At 51.6% G+C, this 18617-nt stretch overlaps 1 long non-coding RNA gene across 2 annotated transcripts in view; it reads right to left on the bottom strand.

Annotated features, from left to right (window-relative positions):
* Positions 1–14084, bottom strand: part of LOC144379025 (uncharacterized) — a 34988-nt gene extending 20904 nt beyond the window's left edge. The window contains exon 1 of one of the 2 annotated variants that reach the window (XR_013441024.1): positions 13837–14084. This is a non-coding gene — a long non-coding RNA (uncharacterized LOC144379025). Of the gene's footprint in view, positions 1–13689; positions 13814–13836 lie in introns of those variants that run through there. The other variant, XR_013441025.1, reaches the window with a different exon arrangement.
* Positions 14085–18617: the final 4533 nt, after the last annotated feature.

The following is an 18617-nucleotide window of genomic DNA, read 5'->3' as shown; positions in this document are numbered from 1 at the left end:
AGTCCTTCCACCACGTGCCAGCTGGAGCATCTCCGAGGGGGCCTGTGTGGAAGCAAGATCGGGCTTCCCACCCGTGAGCTGGAGGTCTGTGTGAACACTCAAGGTCCACGCGCTGTTTAAACCCGACTCGAAGCTGCCCGGCTGCCCAAGGAGCTAGAGACTTCCCTTCTCTTTGGGAACTTCAAGAAGGGCCAGGGACCACCAGAGACCATCCCAAAGGGGTTCCCACAGTGGGCAGAAATCTGGCCCAGGGAAACTTAGAAGTCTCTTATAACCCTAACATTCTGGGAATCCGTACAACGGCATCAACCCCTTCAAGAGGTTAGGAAACGAGAAAGAGCAGGTCAGCCGAAGGCCAACGCACAAAGGTGGGAAGGATGCCTTCCACAAACGCCCGCTCCCTGCTCATGGCATTTTGCATCCCTTCCTGGAGCCTTCACCCCCCGCCCCCAGATGCTGATCTGCCCAGGACTTCCCTTGTGGGGTTTCGACCAGGACAGCACCCCTCATTGGCTCAGAGACCTCTCTCAGTTTCCCATCCCCATGTCCTTTCCCCTTCCAAGGGGCACAAAGGGCCTGCCCTCAGCTGGGGTTCAGGAGGCCACCAAACAGCTGAGAGCTCTTGGCCACCAAACACTTAAATCCTCTGGGTCTCAGTTTCCCCTTCTGTAACATGAGGTGACGGGGCTAGGTCTTGATCTCAAAGTTCCTCCCAAACATTAGACTCTGGGATTCCAATCCATGCTCACAGAGGCCAGTGAGTAACGTACTACGTCTCCCACACAGCTCACCGCGGCCCCTCCACCGGCCTTTGGAAGGGAGTAAATAACATCCAAGTGACTCCAATCTGGGCCACCCTGCAGAGGGGAGGGCGCTGGGCCCCCCCCCAAAGATGCGGCAGCCCCTACCCCCCTCACGGGGCTAAAGCTTTTCTCCAGGAGGAAATGGGACACGGCCAAGGTTGTCTGCGGGGCCTGGGAACGCGCCATCCTGGGAGTGCCAATGCCGCTGCATCCCGTACCAGCCTGCAGCCCTCCCAGGCTCCGGGCACCGAGGCCAGAGGCCCTGTTCCCTGCGGTGGAAAGGGGCCGGCCTCAAACCCTTTCTCACAGTCCCTCTGCTGGGAGGAGAGCTCGCCATGGCGGTCACACAACGAAGCTGCTTTGTGCTGGCTCGGGCTGCACTTTCTTCTCCTCTTCCCCTGAATCCTTTCTGGCCTGGCGTGGGCAGACCCAAGGGGCCAGGCCCGTCCTGCGGGGGGTCCCGGGGCAGGGCCCCACGCTGGGCCCGTCACACCGCGTGGCCACACCGTCCTCACTATTGTCCCTGAGCGTCCCAGCTTATTTTCTCTTGTAAATCTTGAAGAGCTAGAACTGCTGCTCTGGGGGTGGGGGGGGGGGGTGGGCTTGACGGCACCCTGTTCTAAAGGAATAAGGAGAACAGTTGGATCCCGTCACAAATGAGAACCCTCGGGAAGGGGGAGCATATTTTTATCACAAGGATCCCCACCATGGGAGACAAAGGGTGGAGATCTCTCTGGATTATAAACTCTTATGCTCATAATCTGCTCATTTGTTGATCACTATTTTTTGCCAGACTCATTTTAAACCTGTACTTAGGGCACTGTGGGACCTCCGGTGGATGGCGGGTCCTCGGTCTCACTCTGCCACGACCCCCCCAGGGGCATGTAACTTTGAGGCAGAGGCAGACAGCTGCTCATCCCACTTCCCCCTGTCTCCTTCCCCCTCCAGCGGTTTCTCCCTTCTTTCTCTCTTCCGCCATGTCTGTGGCCCATTCGAAGGTCTCCCAGTGAAAGTCCTGGACAGCTTCTAAGGCCACAGAAACAGAGCAGTGAAGTCCTCCCACGATGAAACGAGTCCCTCTAAATGAAGGGGATACACCCACAGAAGGACAGATGAGGGGTGATCACGGGAGCATGAGACTGAGTTTGAGTCGCCACGTCCAAGTGGGCGGGGAGCGGAGACCGGGCAGGGGCACGAGTTCCGGGTGGCTCCCTGGAGGCTCTGATTATTCTCTTGCAAACCATCTGAGCTGGCTCAAAGAGTAGGCCAGGAAGGGTAACGAATGTCACTCTCCATTTGAAGAATTGGATTCATTCTACCTGACACTTGAAGGAAGCTCTTTGGCGTCAGGATTCTCCAACACCAAGGGTCCAGTCCCGGAAGCGGTGCATCCTCCCCTCTTTGTCCTCAGCTGCAAGCTCTGTACTTCTCTCCCACCCCCTCCAAGCCCCAGAAGGTGAACTCCTTAGGGTAGAGGGGTCTTTCTGCTCCTTTTGCCCCGTCCAACCGTGGCCCTCCCGATGCAGCAGAATGCTCTTCGAGAACACCATCCATAGAGTCCTGGGTCAGCAGCACCAGTCTGCCGGCCTCCAGTACCTGCTGATGACGAACTCAGCAGAAATCCAGACAGTGGGAAGCAGGAATAAAAGGATGAACACATATGACCTCGCTTCTTCTCAAAGACCGCTTCCTAGCCACATGTCTTGGATTCTCTTCACTAAAGGATGAGCAAGAAATTTGATTCATGTGTCCAATGCCTATTTGAATAAGCTCAACAATAGCTATAGTGTTTATTAAGGAAAGGGGAAAAATTAATTTTAAGAAGTTACAGTCACAGAAGAATTTATACAAATGGCCAATAAGCATGTAAGAAAAAGCTCTCACCATAAATCACTGGGGAAATAGCAAAATTGAACTGCACTGAAATACCACCACATACCCACCAGAATGACAAAAACTAAAAGGCTGATAAATACCAGAACCGCCATACATTGTTGATGAGAGAATAAGGGTTGCAACTACTTCAACTATGACCCACTAATTTCACTCCTGGATACTTACCCAAGAGAAATGAAAACATTTGTACACAAAGTTACTTGTACAAGAATATTCGTAGAGCTTTATTTATAATAGCAAAGAACTGGAAAGAGCCCAAGTGTCCATCAGTAGGAGAACAGATAAATAAGCTGGAGTATGTTCCTATAACGCCATACTGCTCGGGAAATAAAGACAATGACCTGCTGACACCTGCCTCACCATGGATGAAACCCAAACTAGACTCAGTGGGAGAAAACATCCTGTCGATTCCCTTTACATGAAGTTCCAGAACAGGCAAAATTATCTCTGGTGGAAAAGGCGGTTACCTCTGGGTGGGCCAGGACTGACCGGGAAAGGATACGTGGAAACCACCAGTGATGGGATTGTTCTGTATCTTGATGGAGGTTTTGGTTATACAAGTGTATACATTTGTCAAAAAAAAATCAGCAAATATATGCATAAAGTTTGTGTGTTGCATTATAAGTTGATCCTCTAGAGAAAAAAAAAAAAACACTGTAAATGCTGGAGAAAAAGAGCTATGGTCTTTCTTGGAAATGGTCTAGGAGGGAAATGGGAGAACACTAAGGCCTCGCCTCGCAGCGGTGTGGGGCTGGGCCACTATGGAGGCACAGGTCTGGTGAGAAAGCACGGCCCCCATCACCCCACATTAGTGGACGTGGTGTTGGGAATCCAAGGACAGGACTTCTCAGAACTGGAAATCTTGGCATCAGTGTGGGCCCCAAAGGGTAGCAATCAGGGTGGCTCAGCCTCCCGGGGCCAGCTGCCACCAGATAGGGTGGCTTCCTGTCTCAACTACCAGAAACCTTCAAGTTGTCAAAACTCCAGTGTCACACAGAGCCCTGGAGGTCAGCTGCTACTTCCCCGCCAAGGCAGGATCCCCCAGGCACCATCCCCAGACCTGGAAAGACCCGGCCTGAGTCACCCAGACATTTCCTGCCGGTTGACACGAGAGACTTAGAAGTGGTTGTGACGCCGTCTACGCAAACACACCTCACTTGAGAGCAGCCAACGGCTACAGTGAGCCCCAGTGTCCAGGAGACGCGGGGGACGGAGGAACAGGCCAAACGACATCTCAAAGAAACGGTCAGACAAATCCAGCAGGGGAGACGTTATGTAGCATCACTGCCCAACTAAGCCAATGTCACAAAGGGACGGTGACACTTAAAGAGACTAATGGACACAACAATGGGTTAGAGTGAACAGCCGCAGGTGGGTTATTGGTTTGAGCAAAACAATACACAGTTTGAATATAGGTTATGTACTGAGTGAAGCAGAAAGGTAAAGATGGTTGAATGAAGCAAGTACAGAACAGTGTATACATTTTGTCCCATTTTAAGATCTCTTTTTCAGAAAGATATGCTCTATGATATTCAAGGTGGTCATCTCTGAGCAATAGAAATGTGGAAGTTTTGACTTCTTTTCTCTGTTTTCTGAATCTCTACAATATATATGTACCACATCTCATGAACTGAATTGTGCCTTCCTGCTCCAAAACTCATATATTGAAGTCCTAGCCCTCAGTAACTGATAATGTGACCTCATTGGGAAAGAGGGTCATTGCAAACGTAATCAGTTAAGTTAGGATGAGGTCATACTCCTGCTGGAGTCGGGTGGGCCTAGCCCAATATCACCGGTGGCCTTATGAAGGGAAATTTGGACACAGGGAGAAGGCTGTGTGAGGATGAAGGCAGAGAATGGGGTCATGCTTCCACAAGCCCAGGACCGCCAAAGACTGCCTGCAGACCCCTAGAAGCGAGGGGAGAGGAGCGGAACAGACTCTCCCTCCCAGCCTCAGCAGGAACCCACCCTGCCGACACCCGGATCTTGAACTTCTAGCTTCCAGAACTGGGAGGCAGTGAATGGCAGTTGTTGAAGCTGCCCGGCATGTGGCACTTCGTGGCTACAGCCTAGCAAAGTAAAACGTCTATAAAACAAATAAATACTTAAATTTAAAAATTAAATTGGAAAATGTGGGGCTGGGGTGGGAGATGCCTGATCGATGTGAGCTCTCACCACGCCAGGGACATCTATTTCACTGGTCACTTGGTTCCGTTTTTTAAACAGCTTTAATGGCGAGAACATTCTTCCTTATGTCAAGCTGAAAGCTGCCTCCCCAGCCCTCCCGCCCATTGCTCTCATGAGTCAGGCTCCCCATGAGTCACTTCTGCTCCCTGGAGCAGTGCAGAGGAAAGTTTCATTCCTGGGGAGCCCTCAGAAGCTGTGCCACTCTGCTCCCCACCTTCTGTTCTCCCCTACGTCCCTGCAATTAGTTCTCCCTTGGATGGCACCAGCGGAGCTCGGGAGGGAAGAGGGACCCCGAGCCAGCGAGACAACGTGGTCCCAATGCCCTCGGAGAGCCACCCGCCTCCAGTGAGCTCGGAGTCTATTATTATAATGAAACGCCTCATCCTCCCATTACGTGGCCCTGAGGCTGGGCACAGAACCATGAGCTGACGGGGGCCAGCAGATCAAAATAACTCCCAAGAATAACCCAGCCTGCGCTGCTCGTCCTGCACTGCCCAGTGTGGGCCCGGCCGGGCCCCTGCACTTCCTCCCCACACTCCCCAGGAATAAGGCTATCATGTCTCACATACTGAAATTCAATAAACTGAAACAATCAGAGGAAGTGTGGAGTTTCTCCACATGGGGAGTGAAATGGGACCCTGCTTATCAAAGTGATGAGATTTATTCAGTTGCTACAAACTTCCAAAGACTTCCTTTCCCGAAAGAAAGGCCGGGAGGAAGGTCATGTCCTTTGGTCACCTCCATGGAGCCAAGAGTACCATCTGCTTCACTTCAAGCAAGCCTTCAGGCGCACCCCCAACCCCCCCGCCCCAGCCCCCCACTTTGCAATCCAGGGCCATGGAGGGAGCGATCCATCTTTCAAGGGGGTCCAGGTGGAAGAGGCCCAACCACCCCTCGGACCACAGGCAGTCCCCAACATGGGGAAGCCAGTGGGGCCTGTCACTTACCTGAGAGTGGGGAAGGGGACAGGGAAGGGGAGGAGAAAGGAAGAGAGAGGGGAGTGAAAGGTAGATAAGGAGGAAGGGGTGGGGCAGGCACCCGCAGGGATGAACTCCAAGAAGCGGGGGGAGCGGAAGAGAGAGGAAGGGGCAAGGTCCCTCCCCTGCACCTGCCCTTGGCGCCTTCTGTACTAACCCAGGCCCTCCAGCCCAAGCCCCACATCCTCCAGATGGTTCTTGCCTCTCCTTGCTCCACGGCCTGCTGGCCTACTGAGCCAGAGAGACCTTCCTACAGTCTCCTTTCCGTCATGCCGTCTTCCTACATGTCACGCCCTCTGAGTAGAACACATCTTCCGGGCCAAGTGGTTGGGGCTTTCAGTTCCCCGGCCCTAAGCAGGCCCCAAACCCTGTCGTGGGCCCTTGCCCATGCTGCTTCTTCGCGGGCCCTCCGCTCTCCTCAGTGGCCAGGCAGAGGCTCCCGCCAAACCTGCTGAGCCCTGGGCCTCTCCCCCGACCCTGCGCCTGATGCCCTTCCTCTGGGATGGGCTTGACGGCCGTCCCCATACTCCTCTGCCTGTACCCGGCTTGGGATGGGCTCTGAAAATGGAGGCACCTGGGAGTTCGCCGGCCGCCGTCAGATGAAGAGGTGCTCCAGGGGTAGATGGGAGCAGATTTACCGGGGCTGACTGATAAACCTGATGCCAGTTTATTGGTTTCCACAGAAGTGGCTTAAGAAGAGCAACTTCATCTGCTTCCTGGAGGAGGTATGGCCTCCATCTCAGATTGTCTTTAAACAGAGAAGTAGATCAAATAGAGCGGGCCTTTTACGAGATATGTGGGCCCCCTTTTGATGGTCTCTACTCTGGAGGGGTTCCCTGACTTTCCTGCTCTAGAAGCCAAGAACCAGTCCTTGGGAGGATGAACATCTCATCTGTGTCCTTGGGAGACTTAACAATAATTAAGGCTAAATTTAGACAGGGCTTCAGAATCCTTCTCAACACTACAAATCAAATCCGTCAGAGTTGGCCTGTAAGAGTTGAAACCTATTTTCCCTACGTGCTCTTCATGAGGAGGACTCTCCGCATCCACCCACGGGTGACTCGACCCCCAAGCCGGCAGCCCATGGGCTCCTCCCTCGGGCATGGCCCTCGGTGTGGCACCCCAACATCCCGGCTTGCTCTAACCTCGAGGTCTCCCTCATTCTCTCCTCCGTGGCCTGACAGCACTGGGCAGTGGGCTGGAGCATGAGAACAACACCCTCCAGCTAGTAACCTCCTCCATGCGGCCCGGCACGTGCCCGTGCGCTTGGCATTTCCAGGCCTCCTCCGGGCTTCCATCTATCCATCAGTCAGTATAGACTGAACACCTCCACAAAGATCCTTAACCATGGTCGGCAGCTGATCATCTAATGAAAGCTCTAAATGGCTGCATTCATGTTAAGTGCATCAGCTACAAAAATAGAGAAAATTCTGTTAAAAGTGCCTTAAGAAATAGGACATTTATTGTGTCACATAACAAGCAGTCGACTCATCAGGGCTCGCGAAGGCGCAGCGGGAGCCCCAGGAGCTCCCGACGTCCCACTTTGTCACCCAGCAGCCTCTGTTCCAGGTGCTGGGTGCCTTCCAGGAGGAGCTCTCCCTCTCGGCTCTCCTGGCCCTTAGAACCATCTCTCCCAGAAGCTCCCTGCCAACCGCCCTTCAGGTCCCCTGGGTCTGCCTAATCCTAACCTGAGCGCCAGTAAGCAGAAGGAGCCCTCCGGGATCGGCTCAAACCCCTGGGGGTTTTACTGGGACAAAGGAATCCAGGGGACCCCTGTTTGGAGGCCTCAGCAGTGTGGGCATGCAAGCCTGGCCTGGGATTTGGGGAACTTCCTAGACCCCCTAAAGTCTCTACCTAGACCACACATGAAGATCCCCCCGGGGCCTGGAGGCCGGACACTACGCCAGCATTGTGAACTGGACACATGCCTCCCCTGGAGAAGCACGCGTTCGGCTAGGAGGGGCCCCGCAGGTGCCTGTCGCTGTCACGGAGGCTGGCCATCGAAAGATCGCCGTCCGAAGTGTAACAGCAAGAAGGGCCAGCTCCCAACTGCTCGGTGGTTCACACGGAGGAAAGTGGTGCTGGGACGAGGTGGGGAAACTGAGCCGACACCTAAGCACGGACCAGATTCCAGGGGAAGGAAAGGCCGGCGGGGGGCGTGGCCCACAGACATTCCAGACCCAGAAAAAGCCCCGAGTTTTTCACGTGACAGGGGAGACTGCAGCTGTGCCTGCAGCTAAGCCGCTGGCGGGCCCACGGCTGTTTGTATTGAGTCCTTTTGATGACAGCGTGAATTCTGAGAACAAAGCTGCCAGGCCGGGCTGTGTAACCAGAGCCCAGAGACAGAAATAGCTTCTCTTGCCATGCATGGGTAGGGTCTGATCTGTCGCTTTGAGAAAGTGTTTCTGTCATTTATAAAACTTAGCGGGTTTCTCAAAAACCACAAAACAGGTGAATGACGGAACATTTCTATTTGGCTACTTTCATCATGTATAATATTCTTTTAGTTCTTTGGTACTTTCCTAATTAACTTTTCCTTCTCTGATTGAAAAATCCAGTGACTTTTCAAGGTGTTTCAAGGTATGATAGAGAATGATCTAGCAGATTAAAAGGTTGGAGTTTTTATAGAAACGTGAAAGAGAGGATCAGGGAACCAAGAGCAAATCTTGAGGAATAAAGTTTTTCTTAGAAAGACACATCCATGGGCTCAGGTGGTATTTCTAAATCGAGTCAGGAAATGCCCCAAAGAGGACATAGCTCCCTTGTGTCCTAACTGAATTCCTGAATCGGGATCTTTATACCCAAATACTGGTCAATACAAAGTGAATCATGAAGAACTATGGATTCATAACAGGTGCTATGGAGAAATTAAGATTATATAAATACATTTATTAATAAAACAATATATAGCTAATTATATCCAAATCTCTTTACCAATATAAAATGAATTGCATTTCTTTATAGCTTCCTTTCATATGTATCTGTATATATTTATGTTACTTTTAAAATATTTGCAGTTACTTCAATAAATTGTATCCTACCTGATGTTATTTTGTAGACACTGTATTTTATATACACTCTGTCATTTTAAATCACCATGTAATGTTATAGAGTTAGTATTCTATGACAAAGTAACCATTACTATATTATTGGATTTTTAAAATTCTTTTAATTCTACCTTCATGCCTCATTGTAAATATAACTTTCTCTTAATTTGGATTATTTCACTCTCCGGAACAGAATTATGGGGTCAATGTGTAGAATGTTATGGTTCTTCATGATAAGTCTTCCAAATTCTTTTCCAAAATAATCAAACAAATTGGTTACTTCCATCAGGAAATCCTGGATATTCCTACTTACCTGTTCCTTCCTTTAACAACAGCATCTCTGTTGTTATAATGATATTAGATATTTACATTACTTTGTGCTTCACTACTAGTGAGTTTAGTGAGTAAAGAATTGTCACTGAATTCATTCATTAACTTTCATTTCAACTTCTGTGAACTGTGAACTCTTTTGGCCATTTTTTAGAGAGTCTTATATGCTTGGACATTTGTGAGAATCTTTTATATATTTTTCACATCTCTGTCATTTATTACAAACATACTTACTGTTACCACATTATTATTGTTCACCATTTATTATTGTTCCTATGTGCCAAGCTCGGTGCTGAGTAACCTCATTATAACCACGTATGAGGAAGCACCATCCCCATTTTATAGATGGGAAAAGAGAGGCTCCAACACTTAGACATTTTGGTCAATAACACAAAGCTAGAAAATGTCAGCCCCGACTCTAGATGGTCCCTTACTGCCCTGCAGTGGTCCCAGTATTTGTACAGCGTCTTTCTGTCTTAGTGTATTCTGGTTACTTGGGTTTTATAACATTGTGGCTTTTAATTCCATATAATCATATATGTCCATATTGTTTTAAATTTTTTATTTCTCTATAACCATAATTGCCACTAAGCACACGTTCATTGGCTTTGCTTGATATGGGTATTATATAAGCCCCAGTGAACTGTTCCCAATCTTATTTTATAGAGGGATTTTGACATCCCAGGCATCACTTGAAGTAGATTGTCACCGAGACGCAGAGAGAGATCTTTGTCACAGAGAATTTTAATTTAAAGGGACTTTTTTTTCCATAACTCAAATCTACCCATTTTAAAATTAGCATGAGTAATAACATTTTCCAAGTGGGAGAAGAAAAATGAGGCCCTAACGAGCTGTGCTTTGGGGGGAGAGCAGAAGGGAAACCGACACGAAGACTCTGAGCTGACCCTTGCACGCGCTGGCTTGCCGCTCCCAGGGGCCACCTGGGACCACCACGCTTTTAAGACTGGGGGTGAATCTGCTCCTGGGGGCAGACCCTCCCATCACTGACATCTGAGGATGAGTCGGATACCCTTCCGTGGCACCCGTGCTTTGTCTGCTGCTTACCTTTCACCAAGTTTGGACACAAACCCTGAGACTTTGGGCCCGGCTCATCTATCCCCAGCCGGCCCCCCACTCCGCTCTCTGCCCCGGGAGCCGTCCTGGTGCAGTGCCCACACCAGCCGCCGGCCGGGCTCTCATCGGAGCTTTCTTCGGCGGCTCAGAGCCGGCAGCGCACACCAGCCGCAGGGTGTGAGAACCGGGGCTCTGGTGCGGTGTCTCCGAGGTGACAGGGGATTCCTAAGCCACTCATACTGTCACTTGGGGATACAGACCCTTTGATCTCTGAAAGAGCCGCTGCCGCTGCTGCCCTTCTAGGCAATTCTAATAAAGGAGGTGATTCTTATCCAAGAATCAGTTCCTGCGGTTCCCCCAAAGCCAGACACCACGCTCCTGACAGGTGCTTCCATCCGTCTCTCCCCACTGCTCCAGGGACGACGGGGGACCCCGACGGCTCCCTCAGGTGCTCCTCGGCCACGACGCTGCCCTCACCATCTTGGGGAGCCTGGCTGGCCCAGCGGGCAAGCGTTTACTGCCCGCTTCACCTCTGGGAACATGAGCGGGAGCCTGCCTTTTATTTCCGACTTCCCTCCTTTTCCAGAACTCTTGCATCTGCTGATCTAGAGGCCCCGCGCACTCTTCTCTTTTCTCTCATCGCTGCTTGCGTTTCCCTGGCCGTCCACAGCGGTCGTTTCCACCGCGAGCCCATTTATTTCCTAGTGGTGCGTGTGTGTGTTTGAGCTCCAGGCAGCTCAGCCCTGTCGGCCTACCTGGTCCTGCAGGACCCACGCGCACCACCAGCCCCACTGCGTTCTGTTTTGGGCCCAGAGTTTATTCTGTGGCTAAGATAGCCGTACCTCCAGTATATGATCATAGTAATCGATGGTATTTATCGTAATGATGACTCTGTTTTTAGGAATGAGAGAAACAGGCCGGACCAGCTTTCCGAGGCCACTGCAACAGAGCACCCCAGACTGGGGGGCTGAAAACAGCTCTATCCTCTCACCCTCTGGAGATTCCAAGTCTGAAATCAAGGTGTTGACAGATAGGGCCATGCTCTCTCCGAAGCCTCTAGGGGTGGCTCCTTCTCTGCCTCTTCCAGTCCCGGAGGCCCTGGGTGGTCCTGGCGGCTCTGCCTCCCTGACCCTTGCCCCCCCCCCCCCCCCGTCTCCACAGGGCCTTCTGCTCCCTCCTCTTCCTGTAAGTGCCCCAGTCAAATTGGATAGGATCCACCCTGATGACCTCATCTGAACTTGATCACATCTGCAAAATCCCTATTCCCAAATGAGGTTACATTCATAAGCACTGGTGGGTAGGACCTCAACGTATCTTTGGGAGGGACACAGCTGAACCCTTAACATAGGCAAAGTCTATCTTTGGCCTCCTTCCCCATCACCCCATTCTGCGTTTCCATCCCCAGCCTCCCAGGAACCCCTTCCTTTCCCTATCTGCTCCCCAGCCCCATTGCAAATTAACACCAGCATGAGGTAGGAGGGAAGATCGGCTCACGATGAGGTGGGATTAAAAATCTTACACTCGCAGAAGACACACTGACGATGGGGTTGTACGCATATGTGAAGGACTGAGAAAGGCAGGTGTTTGGGGCCTCAAGATCCTTTCTGCAGGCATCTGCTGGGTTTGCTGATGCTAAGGCTCAGGCTAGAAGCCTGGTGTCCCTGGGTCTGAGTGAGTCTGCTTGTCCCTGCACTCCCCAGCATCCAGCTGCTGGCTGCTCACTCCTTCGGGGGGCAGGGAATTGTCAAGGAGAGCAGATCTGTGAACATGAAATGCTCAGGTGCTTGAAGACCCAAAGGGTTACTGTGAAGAAACAGGGGGTGGGGAGCCATACGTTCCCACTTTAATGGAGGAACCATGTTGGGGGACACCGTGCAGACAGGAAGCCAATGATCCCAGACCAGTATGACCAATAAATGACACACATGTTGTCAGGCTCCTTTCTAGCACCTGCAGCTGACTCAATCAATCCGTTAGAGGTCGCTGATTCCTCTAAGCCTGGAGGTGACCTTAACTTCCCCCCATACAGTGGCCCAGGCAGATCAGCACTCAGAAAGACCTGACATGGAGATGAAATCTGTCTGCCATCCTTTGTCTGGACCTGGAAGGACAGACATCCCTGGAGTTCTGACCTGAGTGCTTTGGGCCACCATGACCCGTGTGATGGACAGATCGGCCCCCTCCCTGGTGTCTGTGTTGTGGGGCCAGGGACGAGGAGAGCAACAAGCCTGGCCAGGAAGGGCTGGAGGCCATACTCTTTCACTCCTTCGGGCAGCAGGGACCACTCCCCTGTGCCTACCTAGCGATGGTGACGCTGTGGCCAGGGCCAGGGCCAGCCCCAGCCCCAAACAACTTGTCTCTTTACCCTTGTCCCTGCTCAGGGCTATAATGAGGGCTGAGAATTCTGGCTAGTGGCTCAAAGGGCTGATGGCTAGAGGAAAGTTGGGACCACTCACAGATGCACTATTGGGAAAGTATCCACGGTGGGAGGACGCAGGATCTGGGGCATTTTAGAATCAGCCACCTCTTCTAAAAGTACATGTATGTCATCCTGGTTTTAAAAAATAATATGCTGCATCAAAGTTCAAATTCAAACAATAAAGTAGTTATTCATTTAACAAACAGGTTTTGGTGCCTCCTTCAGAAATTTATTTTCAGGGCACCTGGGTGGCTCAGTTGGTTAAGTGTCTGCCTTTGGCTCAGGTCATGATCTCAGGGTCCTGCTCAGTGGGGAGTCTGCTTCTCCCACTCCCTCTGCCCCTCCCCCACTCATGATCTCTCTCTCTCTCTCTCTCTCAAATAAATAAATAAAAATCTTTTAAAAAATTTACTTTCTAAAAAGATCCATCCTATGTCCTTTAGGTACCTACTCTTCTGCCTCATCTTTAAAGCTCTTTCATTCATAATAACTCATCGTGCTGTAAGCTGTACAGGGCGAGGGATACCTGGACACGAGGCTGTCAGGTACGGGCTGAAATACGCTGGTTTGCCATATCGAAGGAATCCTCCACTTCCCTTTAGTAGGCGCCCACCATTTATCAGACATAGAGGGAAAGATCAGATAACTGAAAATAAGTCTGCACCTTGGCATTAAACTCTGTGCAGTGTCCTGGACCTGCCACCAACCCAGCCCCCAGGGACCCACCTCGGGGTGGCACACTCTCCCTTCTGGGCTCCTCCCCCAGGGCAGAGCTTCCAGCAACCCCAGCAGCTGCAAATGTGGACTTACTTCCCCAAAGTCAGATTGGGAAATAGGACCCCCCTGCATGCTCGGACCCCGACTCAAGCAGGATATGTGTGAAAATGGGAAGGAAGGGGCTCCTCCACAGTTGAGTTTTTAGCTCACATTCAGCAGTTTGTCTGGGGCTCGCTCACCCTTGCCCGATCTCCTCCTCAAGGACATCAGCCGCACCTCTGCAGGGCTTCCTCTTCTGCCTTCCCCCCAGCTTTTAGTCCTGCAGCCCACCTTCCACCCCTACGATCTGCCTGGAGTCCCATGAAGAAGTCAGATAGCTTACCAACCTGCAGTATGGTCGGGGCTGGAAAAGGATTTTGGTCCGCTGCAATTTCCAAACGCATTCCCATTTGTGCTCCTGCACCGGGCAGGCCCTCTGGGAAGCAGTCACAAATGCAGAGAAAGGGCAAGAGATTTAAAAGGTGAAAGGGAAGGAAGCAGGGTTGAGCAAGGGGAGTCTCAGCCTGTGGGGCAAATCTGGCAGAGTCTCAGCCGGCTCCAGAGCAATGACTCCCTATTAGAGGACCGGGAACACGTAGAAATGCCCAGGCCCTCAGAACGTATGCCCTCCCCACCCCCGCAAGTTCAGTCACTGATGGGGCAGCTCAGGAAGAGCACGGCCTGGGCTGGAAAGCTGAGTGCAGCTATGGAGAAGCTGGTTGCTCCTTGAAAGAAGATACGACGATCCTAGTGGTACACCTCCCCATGGGTGCCCCAGCTCAGATGAGTTTTGGGGTGTGTGTGTGTGTGTGGTTTTGCTGCTTCACTGGGGGTTCTTTCTAAAAGGAGACCATCTCTTCTCTTCCCTGCCCTTGACCATTAACGGGGGTCGCGTGAAGCCAAGACCCCGTCCTTGGTGTCTGTTTCTAGGGCATATGCAGTACAGCTGCTCCGGGCATCAAGCCAGGGCCCCCTCTGCCTCAAAAGTACAGAGAGCCTCAGACCTCGAGAACTAAGCTCAAGGTGCCTCATGGGGCTTTCTGTACCTCCTCTGGGACTTTTCCTGAGGTATAAATGTGGCCGGCAGCATCCTGGTGCCTCCACGGTAGGGCAGGTGCGCAGGGGTCTTGGCGGGTCACAAAGTCTTAGCTGGTTGAGCAAAGCGGACTGGTCTTGCAGCCTGCCGGGGGGGGGGTGCTGAGTGCCTCCCAGCCCCCCCTGCCCCCCCTTATTCCTCCACACCCTCAGGAGTCCTGGGATCCTGCCCAGGCTCCCATTGTCCGGGCCCCAAGGTGAAGGACGGCCGACCGTGAATCAGCTCAAGTGCCTTTGGCCACCCTGTCCGAATGCTTGGGTCGCAGCCGTGTGTTAAACATATCACATCACAACATCCCTAAAAATAAGGGCTGATGTCATGAGGCTGGACATTGAAAGCTTGAGGTGAAAGGGCAGAAAGAAAGAGCAAAACCCTAGCAGTGTTTGTCACTCCTTAGTCTTTTCTTCTGGGGACACTGAAGAACCAATTACAAGCAAAGGGTGCCCTTCACCTTCAGAAAGACCCTGAAATGCTTAGTTTCCAGATAAGGTTATACAACAGGAAACTTTTTCAAAATTTGTTTCTTCCGACTGGAACTCCAGCACAAAGAGCCTCTCCTCTCGGCCCCATCCCTCCCCTCCTCCTCTCGGGCGTCCCCCTCCCTCCTCCCTCCTCCCTCCCCTACCTCCTCTGCCTTCCCTCTCTCCTCCCTCCCCTCCCTCCCCTCCCTCCTCCCGGGGCTCCCCCTCTCTCCTGCCTCCTACTCCTGCAGCAGCCCCTTCCAGAGCTGCCCTGCAGGTTTGGATGGAGCCAGAGCTGCTGATTCTGCAGGCAAGCCAGCTCCTTTATTGCCTTCCACACTGTTCTCACAGACACCCCAGGAGCACAAAGAGCACCTGGAGCCCAACTGTGAGGAAAGGGCCCCAAGGGACAGTGACGGAGGCCGTGCCCCAGTGGGCTCAGCGCTGGTGCAGGGGTCAGCACCTGGGGAGAAGCTTCTAGTGGTCAGAGGGCTGGGAATGCCAGAGTGCCAGCACTTGGAACAATTTTATTTTATGAATGTTAACACACTAGAAGCTCATAACACGGCCAAGTGGTTATGAGCTCAAAAGCTTTGTGAGAGATTTTCTCTGAGGACTCGTTAATGTGGTCTTTTAATGGAATACTCCCGAACCTGAATCCTTAACTGGAGCTATAAATAGGCTGATAAGTACTTGACAGGGAAGCAGCCCCAGCCTAAGAGCCCTTCTTGTCCAGGGGTTCTGTTTGCAAAGAACATGGAGGGGACGGGGCAAGGGAGGAGGGCGACATCAGCACGGGTGCGGGAAATGTGTTTCTTGGCATTAACGACGCACGGTAGCCAGGCAGGGCAGGCGTTGCGTCCAGAGGGGAGTTTAATGGAGTGGGTCGAGGCACATTCCGATTGCCAAGAGCCGTGGAGTTGCCTCCCAGCACTACCATTAACCTGGATAAATCCCGAAAGTCAGCCCAAGCGTGCACATCAGCGCTGCCCACCCCCAGGGCCTGAAATCCTGGGGCAGGGCTCCCTGCCTGGTGACTCATGGTCAATGTCCCGGCCCCACCCGCCTGTTAGAGCCCTGCTCGGTGCCACCTTCCCAAAATCTTACAGTTGAGGGAAATTTCTGGGGATATTTTTGGGAGACCGCTGTTTGTGACTCTAGCCTGGAGTGCTGGGTGGCACTGGCAGAAAGGGCGGGTCCCGGGGACCCGGCTGGGGAGTGTGGGCAGGGAAATGTGGACGAGGAGTGCCCGGGAGAATGGCATCTTGCAAACCCTCACCAGGCGGATGGGTGGATGGATGGATGGAGGGATGGGTGCACGCGGGGTGAACAAGTGAGGGACCAATTCTCCATCTGCCCTGGAGGGTGGAGTGGAGGTCCAGTAAATCCTCGCCAGATAGTTTTAAAATGAAATTTCAGATCCTCCACGTAGAATTCCTATTCCCTCACCAGCATGTGGTGGCCTGCAGAGAATGCGCCAAACAGGAGACTCCCGGCTCTGCCTGTAATCTGTTGAGGCAACGCCCCAAACCTGCGTCAGACGTGGACCTACTCTTGCAGGGCCGCGCCTTCCCAAGGGGCTGAGGTGTGATTCCTGAGACTGGGTTCCCACTTTATCCTGAAAACTGAATCAGTGTTACATGAGGGCAAAAGAAAAAGGACAAGGAGAGATCTTTGGTCAAACAAGATTGGAGAATACTACATAGTAAATTTCTCCCTCAGATTCTATTAATATACATTAGCATATTAAAAATTGGAAAAGTTCACTGGGTGCCTGGGTGGCTCAGTCGTTAAGCGTCTGCCTTCAGCTCAGATCACGATCCCAGAGTCCTGGGATCGAGCCCTGCATCGGGCCCTCCGCTCAGCGTCAAGTCTGCTTCTCCCTCTCCCTCTGTGATCACTTTCGCTCTCTCTCAAATAAATAAATAAAATCTTTAAACAAAAATCAGAAAAGTTCTGCAATAAAGAAATCTATTTAACTTTATATAACCCAACATTTCTAAAATTTGTTAAAAAAGAACAACTTTTGTGGCACATGGTTACAGAACAATGCCACCCCCAAAGATGTCCACGTCCTAATCCTCAGGACTTGTGCGTATGTTACCTCACAGGGCAAAAGGGAGTGTGCTGAGGTGGGACGATTACCTTGGGTTACCCCGGGAGGCCAAATCTAATCACAAGAGCCTTTATGAGAGAGAAAAGGAAAAGATCAGAGTCAAAAAGGTGAGACAGAAACAGAAGTTGAAATGATGGATTTGAAGATGGAGAAAGGGCCCAGGAGTCAAGGAATGGGGCATCTCTGGAAGCTGGAAGAGGAAAGGAAATTGATTCTCCCCAGAACTTCCAAAAGGAATGTAGTCTGCCCACACCTTGATTTTAAGACCCATTTTAGAGTTCTGACCTCCTCTAAATTTGTGTTGATTTAAGTTGCTAAGTTGGTGACAACTCGTTATAGCAGCAAGAGAAAACTTGCACATGGAGTATCAATATCTCAGGGTCGATTCATAGAATTCAGGAAGCTGAGGACATCCCTGCTTAATTGTCAGGCAGGATGCCACCCCAGGCGCCCCCCCCCCCCCCACGACTGAGCTGCAGGTCTTCTTGGAGTCCCATTTTGGGGATATGGGAACAGCTGTTGAAGGAGCACGTCCTCTAAGAAATCAGTATATGGTCTCATCCGTTTTTTCTAATGCTGTGACCATACAACAGGGACAAAGGAGCTGAGCTCTTGTTTCAGTGGTTGGCCCAATGTAAAGCCGTGGAATCTGTCCTCTAGGGCAGACCCAGCTGAGAAGGGGTGGAGGAGCTAAGTACAGGCGAATGTTCTGCGCATCTTCATCAGAACACCTATCATTCATATCCTGGCACTTCTTCCCCATAGAATATTCTGGAGAAGGGCAAAGAGCCCCTCGAGGTTTCCTTCCACCACCAGTCCTAAGTCGGTCTTTGGGGCCATGAGTTGAAGTGCTATTTAACAAGCTATTTAACAAGACCCCATGGATGTTTTGATGTAAAGAAAGATCAGAGGGGTTGAAAACAAATGGGAAAAAAAAGCACACCATCACCTTGCCAAAAGTTTTGCAAAGACGAACCGGATCAAAAATGAAATTGCTGAAATAGAAGAATACCTCCAGTTCTTTATCGTTTGCATGCTGGGTCTTTGAGGCCAGAATTCAACAGTGTGGTTGAAACTCATATTCACTTGCTTCAATCCAATCGCAATGCATTGTTCTCCTCGGGGCCATCCCACTCCGAGGCCAAATGAAACAGCCTGCAGTTTTGCACACAGGCCCATTGTGTGCCGGGCCTGGGCCTTGTGCTCATTGTGTCCTGTGGAATGCACTCCCCCGGCTCCCGCGCAGCCAAGTCCTGAGTCTTCAAGGCCTGGCTCCTCCGGCTGACCTTCGCTGACTGCAGCCAGAAACTTGCTCTCTCCGGCCCTGAACAATGGTCGCCTCAGCCCCACCCCCACCGTCACCTTGCTGCCAGCCCTTTACCTGGGGAGTGTCGGGATCAAGGGCACCTATTGTTTGCTTCCTTAGACCACATGTTCCCCCAGGGTCTGTCCTCA

Source organism: Halichoerus grypus, chromosome 9 (genome assembly GCF_964656455.1).
Source record: "Halichoerus grypus chromosome 9, mHalGry1.hap1.1, whole genome shotgun sequence".
Taxonomy (NCBI): Eukaryota; Metazoa; Chordata; class Mammalia; order Carnivora; family Phocidae; genus Halichoerus; species Halichoerus grypus.
Note: the sequence above shows the minus strand (reverse complement) of the source record. Positions and strands in the feature narration are given on the sequence as shown.